This window comes from Marmota monax, unplaced genomic scaffold, assembly GCF_021218885.2.
Source record: "Marmota monax isolate L192 unplaced genomic scaffold, Marmota_monax_Labrador192_F-V1.1 WCK01_AAM20220418_F8-fsc00034, whole genome shotgun sequence".
In the NCBI taxonomy this organism is placed as follows: Eukaryota; Metazoa; Chordata; class Mammalia; order Rodentia; family Sciuridae; genus Marmota; species Marmota monax.
Genome location: NW_026693934.1, coordinates 8487788 through 8504825, shown reverse-complemented (window position 1 = coordinate 8504825; position 17038 = coordinate 8487788).

Genomic DNA, 17038 nt, shown 5'->3' with positions numbered 1-17038 from the left:
ATCATATTGTTAGAGAACGAAAGTTCCATATGACAAGAGACTGACTTACCATATTTGCTCTCAATATTTTTTTCTGAAGCTGTTCAATTTTCTCTGACAGATTTTTTTACTTTGACTTTTAATGTGGAATTTTCAAGTTGAAGCCTAAAAGGTATATTTTATTTTATTTTTTTAAGAGAGAGAGAGAGAGAGAGAGGAGAGAGAGAGAATTTCAGTATTTATTTTTCAGTTTTCGGTGTACACAACATCTTTGTATGTGGTGCTGAGGGTTGAACCCAGGCCGCACGCATGCCAGGCGAGCGTGCTACTGCTTGAGCCACATCCCCAGCCCCCTAAAAGGTATATTTTAAAACAATTATTCCCACAGACCAATTTTTGGGGGGTCCTGGGGGTTGAACTCAGGGGCACTCAACCACTGAGCCACATCCCAGCCATATTTTATATATTTTTCTAGAGACAGGGTCTCACTGAGTTTCTAACCACCTCACCTTTGCTGAGGCTGGCTTTGAACTAGTGATTTTCCTGTCTCAGCCTCCTGAGCCACTGAGATTACAGGTGTGCACTACTGCACCTGTCCCAAATTTTGAAAATATGACAAATTTCTGAACAAACTTCGGAGAGTGATGAAATGAACTCCTGAAAATTTGAGAAGTAGACTTGGTAACTATAATTTTTTCTAGATGTACTTTGTGGATAATGTGCAACATTGGGGGATAATGTGGAAACATTGTGCATCTTTTTCTTTTTCTTTTTTGCAGTGCTTGGAATTGAACCCAGGGCCTTGTGTATGCAAAGCACCCACCCTACTGCTGAGCCACTTAACCAGTCCAATATTATGTGTTTCAAGTAACATAAATGCTGAAAATGTCCCCTGGGTGTATAAAATTCTTATACTACACTACTTTTTTGCTTTATAAGTATTCAAGTTATTTTGAATACTGTTTAAATTATAGGTGATCTTCCCATGATTCTTGTGTTCATGCAACTGAAAAAAAAAAGGAAAAACAAACTTTACTAATCTAATAAAAATCTCCCCAAAAGGTTGTTTAATGTTAAAATTTTGTGGGAACATGTCTATACCTGTTCCTCAGCATATTGTTTATGGTTACATTTGTGATGTAACTGCATAGTTAACTAAATTACTGCAACACTTGATCTTAAAGCCCATGAAGCCTTAGAGCCTTTTATAAAATTCATATAAAAACCTTATAAAAAATTTGCTTTTCCCCCACTCTAGTACTGAAAACACATTATTCTTGTTTTTAAATTCTGTTTTATCAGTTACTCAAACTGACATTGGTAAAATGGGAAAAAATAGAAAATTCCCTTAAGATAAGTATATATGTCTATATTTAAATTATTTACAGTATATTACATATTACATTTCTTTCTCTATTTTATATATATATATATATATATATATATATATATATATACATACATACATACATACATATTTGTATTCTGATCACCATGAAACTATAATTTGAAAAATTCATATACATATGAATATACATATGGGACCAAATCTATGCCAATAAAAAATTAACATAATGCTTTAGGTGACAACTAAATGTTTCATACAATCCTTTGAGAAGTAGTATTAACAGAGACACTGGGGTGCATGTAAAACACCCACTCCACTGAATCCCAGCTTGGTAGTTACTAGCTGTGTGGTCCTGAAAAAAATTAACTTTCTAGATCTCAAGTTTCTTCACCTGTGAAATGGAGATAATAATAGTCCTTACCTCATGAGACTTGGGAAGATTGAGTTAGGGACTATAAAAAAGTACTTAGGGCGACCGCCTTCACTGACCTGCATGGAAGCCTAGTCCCAGGGTAGGCCCAGGGTAGGCCTATTCTGCCCCACTTACCAGCAGACCCACACCAGAGCTGAGGCCTGGCCCAGGACCACCCCAGCAGACTTGCATGGGAGACCATTGGATCCCAGGCCTAACCCAACTCCATCTTGAGTGACTGCAGCCATTGCCCTAGCCCTCCCCACAGAGTAGCTTCCATCCTGTGACAACAGACAGGTCTAGAAGCTGCTACATCTCAGAGTAGGCAGCCCAAAGCCAGTGTTAAGGCCCACCCTTTCAGCCCCATATCTGAAAGAGGTTGCATCGATCTTGGGACACCCCCACAGATATTGTGAGTTATCTCCCCTATTGCTGCCACCACCTATAGTTGCAGTAGAATCCATTGCTGGTCACTGGCAGAAACTGGAAGCCAAGATGATACAGATAATCTGCACCAATACTATAAGATTATAGGGTAGAAAATACCATAAATCCACTCTGCAAAAAAAGGAAGACACATAGACAACATTAAAAAAAAAGGGGAAAAAAGTGCCCCCAATAAACCAGGATACCACAATAACAGAACCCATGGACAGCACAGTTGATGAAATGTCAGACAAGCAGTTCAGGATGTATGTAATAAAATGATCTGTGAATTAAAGTATTACCTAAATGAGCAAATACCAGCAAAAATTGATCATTTCAACAAAGAGATAAGAGAGCAAATACAGGCAACCATTGATCACACCAACAAAGAGATAAGGGAACAAATATAGGTAGCAAAACATTACTTTAAGAGAGAGTCTGAAAAAAAAATCAGAAATCCTTAAAATAAAGGGGAAACAATAAACCAAAGAAAAAACTCAATAAAAAGCATCCCCAATAGACTAGATCACTTGAAAGACAGAAGGTCATATAATGAAGATAAAGTATATAATCTGGAAAGTAAAGTTGACCACACAGTGAAGATGGTCAGAAACCATGAACAGAACATCCAAGAATTATACGATAGCATCAAAAGACCAAATCTAAGAGTTATTGGAATAAAGGAAGGCACAGAGAGTCAAACCAAAGGAATGCACAATCTCTTCAATAAGATAATTTCCCAAAAATGAAGACTAAATTGAAAAATCAAATACAAGAGGCTTACAGAACACCAAATATACAAAATAACAACAGATCTACACCAAAGCACATTATAATAAAAATGTGTAGCATTCAGAATAAGGTTAGAATTTTAAAAGCCATAAGAGAAAGAAATCAGATCACATATAGGGGGAGACCAATTTGGATCTCAGCAGATATTTCAATCCAGACCCTCAAAGCCAGGAGATCCTGGAACAACATATACCAAGCTCTTCAAGAAAATGGATGCCAACCAATAATCCTGCAAAATTAAGCTTCAGATTTGATGATGAAAGAAAAGCCTTTCATGATAAACAAAAGTTAAAAGAATTTACAGTGATAAAGCCTGCACTAAAGAGCATCCTCAGCAAAATACTCCAGGAGAAGGAAATGAAAAACAACAATGAAAATCATCAAAGGGAAGAACTACACTAAAGAAAAGGCCAAAGGAGAAACCAAGTTAAATTGAAAACCAAAAATAAACCAAATTGTCTGGGAACACAAATCTTATTTCAATAATAACTGAATGTAAATGGCCTAAACTCATCAATTAAAAGACATAAACTGGAAGATTGGATTAAATAAGAAGACCTAACTATATGTTTCCTTCAAGAGACTCATTTCACAAGAAAAGATATCTACTGACTGAAGGTGAAAGGGTGGGAAAAAACGTACTCACATCAACCACGCAAACAAGCAGGGGTTTCCATCCTTATCTTAGAGAAAGTGGACTTCAAATGAAAGCTGGTGAAAAGAGATAAAGAAGGACATTTTATACTGCTTAAAAGATAAATACATGAACAAAACATAACAATCATAAATATCTATGCTCCCAACAATGGGGCATCTATGTATATCAAACAACTACAAGAACCAAATAGACCACAACACAATAATACTGGGTGACTTTAATATACTTCTCTCACCACTGGACAGATCTTCCAAACAAGAACTAAACAAAGAAACTATAGAACTCAATAATATAATCAATAATTTGGACTTAACAGACATTAACAGAATTAACAGATTTAACAGACTTAACATTAACAGACATTAACAGACTTAACAGACATTAAAAAAGTCCATCCATTAACAAGAAAATACACTTTCTTCTCAGCAGCACATGGATCCTTCTCCAAAACAGATCATATGTTATGCCACAAAGCAAGTCTTAGCAAATACAAAAAAAAAAAAAAAAAAAAAAACCCAGAGATACTACCCTGCATTCTCTCAGATCATAATGTAATGAAATTAGAAATCAATGATAAAATTAAAAGGAGAAGTTATTCCAACACCTGGGGACTAAACAATATGCTATTGAATGATGCATAGATAACAGAATACACCAGGAAGGAGATAAAAAAATTCTTAGAGGTAAATGAGAACTCCAATACAACTTGTCAAAATCTCTGGGACACTATGAAGGCAGTGCTAAGAGGAAAATTCATTGCATGGAGTTCATTCATTAAAAGAAGAAAAAGTCAGCAAATAGATGACCTGACATTATAGCTCAAAGACCTAGAAAAAGAATAAACCAGCACCAAAAGTAGTAGAAGACAGGAAATAAAATCAGAGCAGAAATCAATAAAATTGAAACTAAAGAAACAATTCAAAAATTGACAAAACAAAAAGCTGGTTGTTTGAAAAAATAAATAAAATTGACAAATCCTTAGCCAGTCTAATGAAAAGAAGGAGGGAGAAATCTCAAATTACTAAAATTTGTGATGAAAAAGAAAATATCATGACAGACACTATTGAAATACAGAAGACAATTAGAAACTATTTTGAAAATTTAAACTCCAGTAAAATAGAAAACCTTAAAGGCACCAACAAATTTATAGAGGCATACAATCAACCCAAATTGAGTTAAGAGGACATACAAAAGGCTACCAACCAAGAAAAGCATGGGACTAGATGGATTCACAGCTGAGATCTACAAAACTTACAAAGAAGAATTAATACCAATACTCCTCTAGGTATTCCATGAAATAGAAAAGGAAGGAACTCTTCCAAACTCATTTTACAAAGCTTGTATTACTCTGATACCAAAACCAGGCACAGACACATCAAGGAGAGACCAATATCCCTGATGAACATTGATACAAAAATTCTCAATAAAATTCTGGCAAATTGCATACAAAAACATATTAGAAAATAGTGCATCAAGATCAAGTTGGGTTCATTCTAGGGATTCAAGTTGGTTCAACATATGGAAATAAATAAATATAATTCAACAGACTTAAAGATTCATATGATTAGATCAACTTATGCAGAGAAAGCATTTGACAAAATACAACTTTTCATGTTCAAAACACTAGAAAAAACTAGGGATAGTAGAAACATACCTCAACATTGTAAAAGGTATCTGTGCTAAACCCAAGGCCAACATACCTTGATTCATCATTTCTTCATGTGAATGTACCCATGTTTATTACTGGGTTCAGTTCAGACACTTGTCTTCCTAATTACTATTGTTTCAAAGACAATAGATTCAGCCCTCTATTTAGTCCTCCCCTGATATGGTTTTAAATTTTATCAATTTACTGAATTTTCAAGAAGAAACTGGACCATAGGTGGTGGCACATTTCTGTAATTCCAGTTACTTGAGAGGCTAAGGCAAGAGGATCACAAGTTAGAGACCAGACTTAGCAATTTAGGAAGACCCTGCCTCAAAAACAAAGAGGGCTGGTGATGTAGCTTAATCCAAGGTTGCCCTTTCATTCAGTCCCCAGTATTAAAGAGCAAAAATAAAACAAAAAATAAATGGGTATGCATGTAGGAATGATGGTTTTATACAGTACAAGTATGTTTATTTAGAGGTTCAGATTAACTCCAGAGTGCCTCAAACATCTAATTCTCTGCTTGAATCCTTCCAGTAGATTCCAGTCTCAGAATGACAGTGAGATGCTAGGTAACTTGGCCTCAACCACCTAACTAAAATTTCTTCCCCTTTCTGTGGATTTTAATTTAATTTCTATGCAACTTTGAATCTCTTTTATAATGTACTCAATAATTGTACATATTTATGATGTGCAGGGTAATATTTCAAAATAGGTATGCAATGGGTAATAATCAGATCAGGGTAACTAGCATACCCATCACCTTAAACAATGATTATTTCTTTGTGGTAGGAATTAGGTCTAAATTGTATCTGCTAAAAACAAAGGGTATTTTTGAGCAGAAATAAAAAACACATTTATAATCTCTATGTATTTATGGTGAATTAGATATATTTATGTTGAGTTAGGTTTAACATTTAACTATAATCAAAAATGACTGAGTTTCTTTCAGGAATTTTGAAGAAATATTTGTCTCTTGATACTTACTCCTCTTTCTGCTTTTGTATTACTGTATTGATACAGTCTTTCTCGTAAAGAATTTCTTTGATTGTGTCTCTCATTTTTCTCTTTTAGCATGAATGCTTGTGTTTTAGTATGATGTTGGACATTTTCTGTAACATTCTGAAATTGGTCTTGCACATTAACTACTGTCTTTTCTTTATTGTCAACTTCATTTAGCTGCTGAATAAATATATACATTACACATATATTACAGATTCCTTCTTTCCTACATGTTTACTCGCTTTCCTTTGTTCATTTTGATTGGCATATTCAGTTTCCTTCATTTGGCACTGTATTTGTCTGAGACCTCTTTGTGTGTTACCTAAAACCAATGTATTCCTATATCATATCTCAAATGATTTAACTCATTTTCTAGGACACTGAATTTTCTTTCATTCTCCAATTTAGAATTTAGCATTGTAATCTCAGTTGTCAGCTGGTGTGTTGTTTTCTCTTTCAGTTTTATTGTCTTTTGAAAGTCATCAATCTTTTCTTCTAAGGTTCAATACACTCAAGGCATAGCTCTTTGCTTCTCATCTGATTTTTTACTGTTTCTATTTCCAGTCTTAACATGGTCATTTCATCTTGCAACATGTGAGTTTTATGCAATAAATCACTTTTTTTTATTACTAATAGAAACCTAAGTAAGAAAAAGGAGAACTTTAGGTAGCACTCAATAAAATAACATATTACAATTTCTTCTGAATTTTAAGAACCACTTACATGTTTATAAAATGAAAGGGTTTTAATAAAGCATATCCAACTTGAAGAAATGCGGTCTAAACTTCAAAGCTTATATAAGCACAAATTTCCAAAAGCTCAAAAATGTAATTGAAGACAATAAATCCACAAAAGTGAAAATAAAATAATTGTTTAGAATCTCACAAATGAAAAGGCCTTGTTCTGAATTATAAACAGACCCAAGGCACAAAGATGGATATATCTGACTGCATTAAAAGTTAGGTTTATATTCTGATCAATCTAATGGATGTAGCCATTCCATAAGTGCCTACATCTACATGTTTAGATAAGTAAAATTTCTATGTTTTATTTTCCTAACATTTTTATTCAGTTATAAGAAATTACTTTTCTTGATAAACAGTAAATCTAGGCACTATACTAAGTACTTCTACATACATCAATGAACTCATTTAGTCACCACACAATTCTGAAAAAGAGAGGTTAAAAATATAAGTAATAGGGTTTCCCTCAAGTCTTCTGACTCTACTTCTAGTGCTCTTCCACCAAACTAGTTATTTCTATAATGCAAATATGGAAACACAAAATAAGGATTATATTTCAAAATAATACTGATAAATAAGGAAACAAATTGTAGAGCTCTTCTTGGAAAATCTTGAGTATATTTGCTATTGCAGTAATTGTTATTTCTTCTTTATAATGATTGGGACACTAAATAAATGTGAAATAGGGGAAAGTATTCTGACCTATATTATTAGGAACAAACATACTTGCCAATATGTTATCACTAAGTATATATTATGATATGTCATTGTTTTCTAAAGCTCTTTGTAGCTCAAAAGCAAACTGTTACTCTTCTCAAAAGTGAGGAAATGACATCCAAAATAGGGCTTCTGATGCTGTACTACTTCCATTACTTATTAATGGAAATTATAAACAATATTTTTAAAAATATTTATTTATTTATTTATTTTTGGTGGACACAATGTCATTATTTCATTTTTATGTGGTGCTGAGAATCGAACTCAGTGCCTCACGCATGCTAGGTGAGCATGCTACCACTTGAGCCCCAGCCCCAGCCCCGAAATTATAAGCAATCTTTACATTAATATATAAAGGGGGTGAGACCACTGTTCAAAACTATAACATCTATTGTTGGTAGCAATGACTCTGAGATCATGAAAAATCATCAGTTTCTTAGGAAAATATTAAAAGAATTTTCTTTGGATGAGACCATTTTGAATGTCATTACTTGACTGCTGCAAACTCATGGGTTGAATTAAAAACAGTACTTTGTCCAGTGGGCCCAATATGCCAGCTATACATTATGTACATGTGTATATGGTTTAAAAGTACTCTAAACCTTACCTTTTCATTACTGTTGACAAGAAAAACTTAAGAGAGGAAATGTTTATTTTGTCTTAGGGTTCCAGAGATTTTGTACATGGTTGGTCAAGTCCAGTGCGCTGGGCCCAAGGTGAGGCAGAACATTATAATGAAAGGGTATGGCAGAGGAGCACTGCTCACGTCATGGTAACCAGGGAGCAGAGATGGAGGGTCGGGAAATGGCCACAGGGAAGGTGAACCCTTCCAGGGTATACCTTTAGTGACCCACATCTTCCAGCCATGCCCCACTCCAAACATTCCTGCATTAACACGAAAGATTTGGCGAAGACACCTTATAATCAAACTATAACAATTAAGAAAGATCTTGAAGCTTAATTAGAGTGGAGCCTCCAAAAAAAAATCTGTTAAAAGGAAATAGCCTATTAAAGCACAAGGACTTTCATATCACATGAATTACTAAAATTTTAATTGCATTAATGATAGTTATATTTGTTAAAGAGAAAAAACGAATTTTACCTAGTGACAGAGATGGTACTGTGAAATGATTTTTTTTTTTTTTTTTATAAAACACTGAACTAGTTTCAAGGCTGGTTAGCCAATATTTTAACATAAAATGCCTTAATGAGATTCCATATTTTTTCATTTTATCTTGTGTAATGTATCTTTGAATTTACATTTTTGTAACAAATTACTTGGTGTTGAGAGCCACAGCGGAATAGGGATGACGCATGGCATTTTTGCCAGAAGTAGTGGTTGAGAGGTGACGCCAGCCAGCCATTAATATGATGACTTTTGACTTCTCGAGGAGTTCCCGTTGAGTTCCGGTTGAGCTCTCCCGGGAATTCCTGAAGAGTTCAAGTTGGTTGGTAAAGTTCAGGTGTTGGGAGTTCCGATTGGTGTGTGGTGTGTCCCAGAGAAGGCCGCGTGGGTGGCGTTTGGGGGAGTTCAGAAATAAAGTTTGTTCCTGCTTGAGTGGCTTGTGATTTGTGCCCAGCCAGACTGAGGCAATTTGGCTTCTATAAATGCTTTATCAATAAGTACTATTTTTTTTCACAATACCTTGTTCTTTTCATTAGAGGTTTTCTTTGCAAGTTTGGATAAAAAGCACAAAATCCGTTCAGGCAAATATTAAATATGTAAAATAAAAATACTATCTAAACTCATTGTCTTTTTATATGAAATCTATATATTTGTAAATTTTTAAATTTTCAAACCTTTTACAAAATATTTAAAAATGTGACAATTTTCTACAGGAGGATTAAAGTATGAACAGAAAGAGTAACAGGGATAAAGAATAATCTTAAGTAATAATGTCATAATAAAAAATTAAATTTAGATATATTTTTGATAGCCAAATCCAAACTAAAAATGTTACTTTATTGTTTGATATAAAAATTCCAGCATTTTTTGTTATTTTCACTTTCAAACTTTTATATGTACTTAAACTCATCTCAAAAATATTACCCAAGTCCTTATTAGGAAAACTTTAATGATGATAGGAGTTAGGTTTCTTAGGACCTACTCTGCAATTACTATGCATTATTCAAACATACACATGTGTTAAACTCATTTTAAGCCTTACAATAATCCTGTGAGGTAGGTAATGTATTAGGCATTTTATTTTATTTTGTTTTTTAAAATAATTTTTATTTTTTAAAAGTAAATTGTACATTACAGGAAAAAAAAAAACAGAAGCAAAGTACAAAGTCATCCAGGAACAAGTAGCTTAGTTGGACATGTCCCTTTAGGTTGTGTGCATATATACACAATATCCCATTTTGTGTGATTTAGATTGTGGTGTGTATCATATTGGGCAAAGAAACTAGGCAAAGAAAGGCCAAGTTATTTGCATGTGTCTCTGCATAGCTGATTAGTGACACTCCTAGAACTGAAATCCAGGAATATGTGTCACACAGTAGTATCTTCAAATCTTTTAAAGGATATAATAGAAAAGGAATCCTAATTATAAATAATAATTTTTGAATTTTATAGTTTTTTTGAAATGTTTTCATTAGGGCATTATAGTTTTATGTGTGTGTGTGTGTGTGTGTGTGTGTGTGTTTCATTCTGATCTGCTCCTTTTTAGTTTCTAGTATTTTCTATTTCCCTCTAGTCCTTCCTAGGAAAGTTGCATGAAGTTTGAATGCTAAGACTAGGGATGTGGCTCAGTGGTAGAATTCTTGCCTAGCTTGTGTGAAACCCCATGTTCCGTCACCAGCATATAAAAAATATAAGCGTAATGCTTGAATGCTACACTGAAAGACAGGAGCTCACTGTCTACAGGCAGTGACTGCTAGGCATGGTAGTAAGAATCACATATGTGCTATCCTTTGAGTATTTTTTAAAAATGCAATAATGTTAAATTTAAGTGAAGTTTTAACAATCATAGGAGACATATAGCATTAAAAGAGAAATAGGAGAGACACCCCAAGTAAAGACTTTAAAACCTGTACTTTTAAAATACCCATATGACATTACATATAGTTCAAAAATAGAAATATTCTAATTAGCTATGATTTTGTTTGAAAATAAATTTGATAAATTTTGTACATTTTTTTGCCTAGTATAAAATCCAAACAAAAGTTGAAAATTGGATATAACCATAGACCATTATAATTACTTTCTTGTGCAATAAACACATGAAATAGTAAAATGCTATCACAATCACATACCTACTACATAGTACAAAGAATCTGAAATTTCTCACTGGACATTATATATTAAGTGCTAAGCATAAGTCCCTAAAATTATGAAAAATACAACAAGCAAAACCCATAATAATAATGTACAAAAACTTATAAAGGTAACTCTTCTAGTTAAGACTCAACATCTAAAAAATAAAGGGAGATATTCCTAAGAGCAATTATTAAACATTTCTTCTTGAGTCAGATTTCAGAAATAGGTCTATCATCCTAGAATGTGAAATGATTTTCAATGAACTTCTAAACAAAAAATATCTGCTTAGTGTTGCCTTACACTTAGGAAAGGACTTACTTTTATCCATGGTAATATGTGGCTACCCCAACTAGTTTAAACTTATTCAATCAATGACCACTATGATCAATCAATGTCAGCCACTTATTTCCTGAAAGATGGTTGATCAGAGACAAATTCACTTTGATAAACTTACCTGTGAGTGCTAACCAATCAACAAGAGTGTCACTTGAAGAACCATGCTTTTGTTATAGATATCAACCTAATTAACTTCTGAAAGTCGATCCATCTTTAAACTCTTTTCAAAAACTTATATAAGATAAGCAAGCTGCTGTATTAGAAGAGATTTTGATTTGATTGGCCAGAAAAATAAATTCATTGTTTTCTTTTCATTTCAAATATTGAGGTTTTTTCTCTTTGATAAGTGTGAATCCCATTAAATTTACTACCATTACATTACATTTTCTTCATGAATTACAAATGAATTTTTAATTTCTTTGACCTACTTTATCATAATTGAAAATACCACAAATAACATGAAAAAAAATGAAGAGTGGGTAAAAGCACAGCTTTAGAATTTTCTGCTAAATAGAAAAACATTAATATAGAAAATACAGTTTACTAGGAAGAGCTACTTTAAAAAAATACACATATTTGCCTGGTACAATCGTACAAATGAAACCACATAAATATTTTTTTTCTCAGCGAAAATTAGCCTATTGCTTAAAATAATACACTGAGGGTAAACTTCATTCACTGACTTAGTAAATATTTATTGAGTAGCTACTTATGGTATGTGAATCAGTGTTCCAGGCATTGAGGATATGGACCTTAAGTACAACACCTTAGCAATATTCAGATTAATTTGGCACTCCTGCACTGGGAACAAAAACACAAATCAAATAACTAATAATTTTGCTGGTAATGGAGTAGAATGTCAAAAGAGAAAGTCTCTTCTTTCTGTAACTCAGCAGATGTCACAAGTATTGGAACAAAATTAGCTTAAGATGGATTATCAAATAATTGCTTTAAATAAAGTTTAATTGTGAACTGCTCATACAGTGTAAATCTAACCTCAGTTTAAAATGGTTGAATACTCTGTTTCTATAGATATTATATATATGAAGCTTTGATATACGCTACTAAATTACCTTTCAAATAGTATTTTAAATTTTATTTAACAACAGTGCAGGAGAATGTCTTTTTCCTCAATTGCCAGGCCTGAGTATTATTTTTTAAAATAAAACATTCATCAATATACTAGGATGTTTTGGCATCTCATTGTTTATTTATATACACTTTTGTGTTAACCATGCAAGGCTGAATATTCTTATAAAATGCATAACATTTTTTAACCATGAATATCAGCCCAAGATGGATTTAGTTTTATAAAACAATAGAACAATTTTATAGAGCAATTATCTACTATTAAGTATTGCGATAGTCTTACTCATTGGGTACTTTATTCCTCACAGTACGGAATTGCTGAAGATCAGCTTTTCCATTCCTTCTTTGTTGACATACTCCATCAACATCATCATCATCTTCTTCTTCAGGAGAAGCACCATCACATATGTTTTCTAATACTTTTGTTACATTCCTTCTGGGCTGCTTCATTTCTTTTTCAACCTTTAATGAGAGTTCCATATTAAGGATAACTGTTACTTTTCTGTAAGAAGAACTTTTTTGTTATTTTCATTGATTTTTGTCAAGGGACTCATTTTAGTTGTTATGATTTTTAGTCCATAAAATATTTTTGGGTTACTTTAATCGTTTCATGGCAGGTCATTGAATTTTTTGGAAATTCTGCTTCATTTCTGTTTGAGTAGGAGAAACAAAATTTTCCAAAAATTCCAGAGTGTCAAGTGTAACCTGCAATTTTGTTTTTATTGTTATTCACTCTTTTTATCTAACATTCTCACTTTCTGTATGATTTGCAGCAAGGAAAAGAAAAGGACACAAATGTGTCCACTTCTGTCTTTACTACCTGGATTTACATTAAATGGCCAGATTTTAGAGAATGTGACATTTTGGGCCCCTGTAATGAAATGAAGCTTTCACTTTCTGTACTGAGACGTTCTATTTCCCCCACTGCCTTTTATAATTCCTTTATTTAGACCATCAAAAATGTGAAGGTGCTAACTGAAATATATAAATCAAAGTTTGCAATGACAATGGAGCAGAGTGAAACTTCTGGGAATCAAATTCTAGATAATGAGATACTTCCCAAATTTCATGTTTAGTAACCATAAAACTTTACAGCTGAGGGTACAAAAGTAATACCTTGCTTTTGCCCCCACTGTCCACCTATAATAAGTGTAAAAACAAGAAAGACTAAATGAGTCGTTGGAAGCTCACAGTGGCATTACCTGACATTTTGTGACACTGAAGAGATGATACAATTCCATAATGGTGACTCAGATAAATTATGAGATAATCACATGAACCAGTGAACTTAACTTTGATAATGTCTGTTTGCACTAAATTCAATAATTATTTAATAAATATACCAATGATCATTGATATGATTTTAATATTACAAAAGCATCCTCATGGAAGAAATTCATTTCACCAGACTTTAACTAGTATAACTAACCAGATAGATTAGAAGTATGACCTTGGCAAGGTAATTTAATGCGTCTGTAGTGGACCTAAAGCCTCATCTACTTTTCTTCTAATTTATATTTCTACACTTTTAAAAATCTTTAAAACTCGATGTTCCTTAGAGTTTGGCTTTCAACTTTGAATTTTAAATACCAAATTATTGGTTCAGTGTTTATGGTATGTATGTGATAAAATCATACATTCCCAAGCTTACTAAACTTTATAAAACATCAAAATGTAAAGTGCCAATTCAATGGAAACCCTTGACAATTATGATAATAAAATGTACATACCTGTCAGAAGATTTAAAGTGTTTATGTTGTAATTATAAGTTCCAACAGTTTGAAGTAATAAGTATGAATTTGTACAGAAGAAAGCATAAGCAACAGATTAGTTTGGCTGGGTACATTAGTTGCAACTCTTAAACCCAGACACACTGGTATATTCCTTCTCCCTCACTGCTTTCTTCATAATATAGTCTCATTTTGTTGCTCACATACTGCAATTAATTTTTTACCAATAGGAAAGATATCACCTAAAACTCATTTCATTTTTTAGGGACTTCCTTTGTTTTTCCTGGTGCAGAAGATCACAAGGTAGCTTTTACAGTTCATATACCACTTCTAAAAAGACTTAACATGATTAGGGAGCATCAATTAAGAGAATGTTTCACCAAACCTTTGCCTTAACTATCTGGAATGATTTGTCCTTTATGTTTTGACTCTAATTTGCCTTTTCTACATCAATATTTCCTCATGATTTTGCACATAAGTCCTGAATATGTTCTCTATAATAGAGGCATATATTCTCTATTACAGATATATGTTCTCTCTTATAATCTTTATTCATTTCTGCTTCTTGAGCTATTTTGTTTGTAGATGCAAAAGTGGAAGAGTAATTTGCTTGTTTGTTTGTCATTATTGTTTTGTACTGAGGAATGAACCCAGGGCAATTAACAACTGAGTCACATCTCTAGTCCTTTTTATTTTTTATTTTGAGTCTTTCTAAATTTCTTAGAGCCTCAGTAAATTGGTAAGGATGGTCTAGAACTTGCAATACTCATGCCTCAAACACCCAAGGGAGTATAGGTTTTTAAAATAGCTATCCTTAAGAAATCAAAGGCTATGGACAAAGAAATATTAGAAAATATTTAAAATTCATTTGTTAGAACTGCTTAATATGTTTAAATACTCCCAAATTACTGGATTCTAAGAAGTGAAAGAAATTTACCATAAAAACAAAGAAAAATGAAAAACATGAACCAGTAGTATTTTATTTGTCATTATTTGTTTGGGCTAAATTTAATTTACTGTGTGCTAAAATTACCAATAATGAATTATATGATTTTAATATTACAAAAGCTTACCAACCTAAGACATTTGCCTAACTATACTTTAAGTAGTGAGTATTTATTATGTATTTAAGTCATTTTCCTAAGGATAAATATCTGCAAAATAGGCTAACTTTTGTATATTAAGCACCGTAATCATTATTATGATTATTATTAATCAACATTAATCAGAAATAAAATCAAATTTCTTAATTATAATTAAATTATATTGTATGATAGTGTCATACATCTATAAGGACTATGAACATTAAATTTTGTTCTAACATAATCTAATGTCTGATATAATTTAATGAAATCAGAATAAAACATTTCATTAATATTTACTAATTTCCTATACTGAAACAAAATGAGTTAAGAAGTTATTGTTTATATCCTAATACCACAGGTCCCATTCAGGAAGGTGTAGTATGCTTAATAGACATCTAGGTGAATTTGGACCCTGTTCTCTTTTTGAATACGGACATTAAATTCAATTAGAGACCAGAATTGAATCTTAAACCTTGGCAACAATGAATGGTAATTATAAAATTGCAAATTTTGGGCCACTTGGAATGATCACCTTTTAACATGAGTTAAATGTTATATTGTTCATTTCAATAGCCTAAACATAAGATTTAAAATTTGATCTTTCTTTTTTTTTTTTTTTGCATAAAACAGCATAGCAAATAGGGGGAAGATACCAACGTGATGTGGTAAAACAGGAACATACATACACTCCCAACATTATTGGGAGTTGGATGGATATGTTAAAACAGGAGGGTCAGGGCGAAAGCACTCATGTCATGTGTTATTTTATAATGTGAACTTTGAGGGATCCAGTCAAAAAGCAGAGAAGACTTTGAATCACAGATATATTTAAAAAGTCACCCTGGCAGCAAGGTAAAGAGAGACGAATATCATGAGGGAAGAAGGACAGAAAAGAGTTTTGAAAATGACATCTGAGAAAGTGAATTCCGATAATTAACAGATGAATCTGAAGCTAGTAGAAAATGCAGAACCTGTAACTGACTGGATTACTCAAGGGCTGGGTCCAAAATTTGTCTAGTTTCAGAGTATCAGTGCTATTAACTCAGCTATTTACTCAGATGAAGATATGGATGAGAGAGGAGATCAATATAGAGTATAGAAAGAACCAGAAAAGAGTCAAGGTCAAGTGTCTTTAGTCTGAGACATAACAATTTGGAGGCACCCAGAGGACTCAGAAGACATACATGAATAAATATATTAGGAGTAGATGTACATGGCCATACTAAGAAAAAACATAGTGTTTAAGAATATAAATCATACAAAAGTGGCATAATTAAAAATGCAAGGCTACACAGAACTCTGAAACTTGGAAATGAAAACAAGATCCGGGAAAAGCCAGGGGATTCAGTTTTTCCATTGTGTATGTCAACATTTGTTTTAAGGATATAAAAACATATTCTTGCATTGGCATATGCAAATATTTATTTCTGAGATATTTTAAAACACTAATTTGAAATGCTGCAGGAAGACTCCTTTATACAAATAAATCTTAAAAGTTGGTTTTAATTATCTACTGAGGCTCACAACTGAATATGAAGCAGTAATAAAAGTATTTTTAAATAAAATGCAACTGTGTGCTAAAATATTAAAGGTTTTAGTGTAAAATGTTCTTCCCCCTATTTGCTATGCTGTTTTATGCAAAAAAAAAAAAAAAAAAGAAAGATCAAATTTAAATCTTATGTTTAGGCTATTGAAATGAACAATATAACATTTAACTCATGTTAAAAGGTGATCATTCCAAGTGGCCCAAAATTTGCAATTTTATAATTACCATTCATTGTTGCCAAGGTTTAAGATTCAATTCTGGTCTC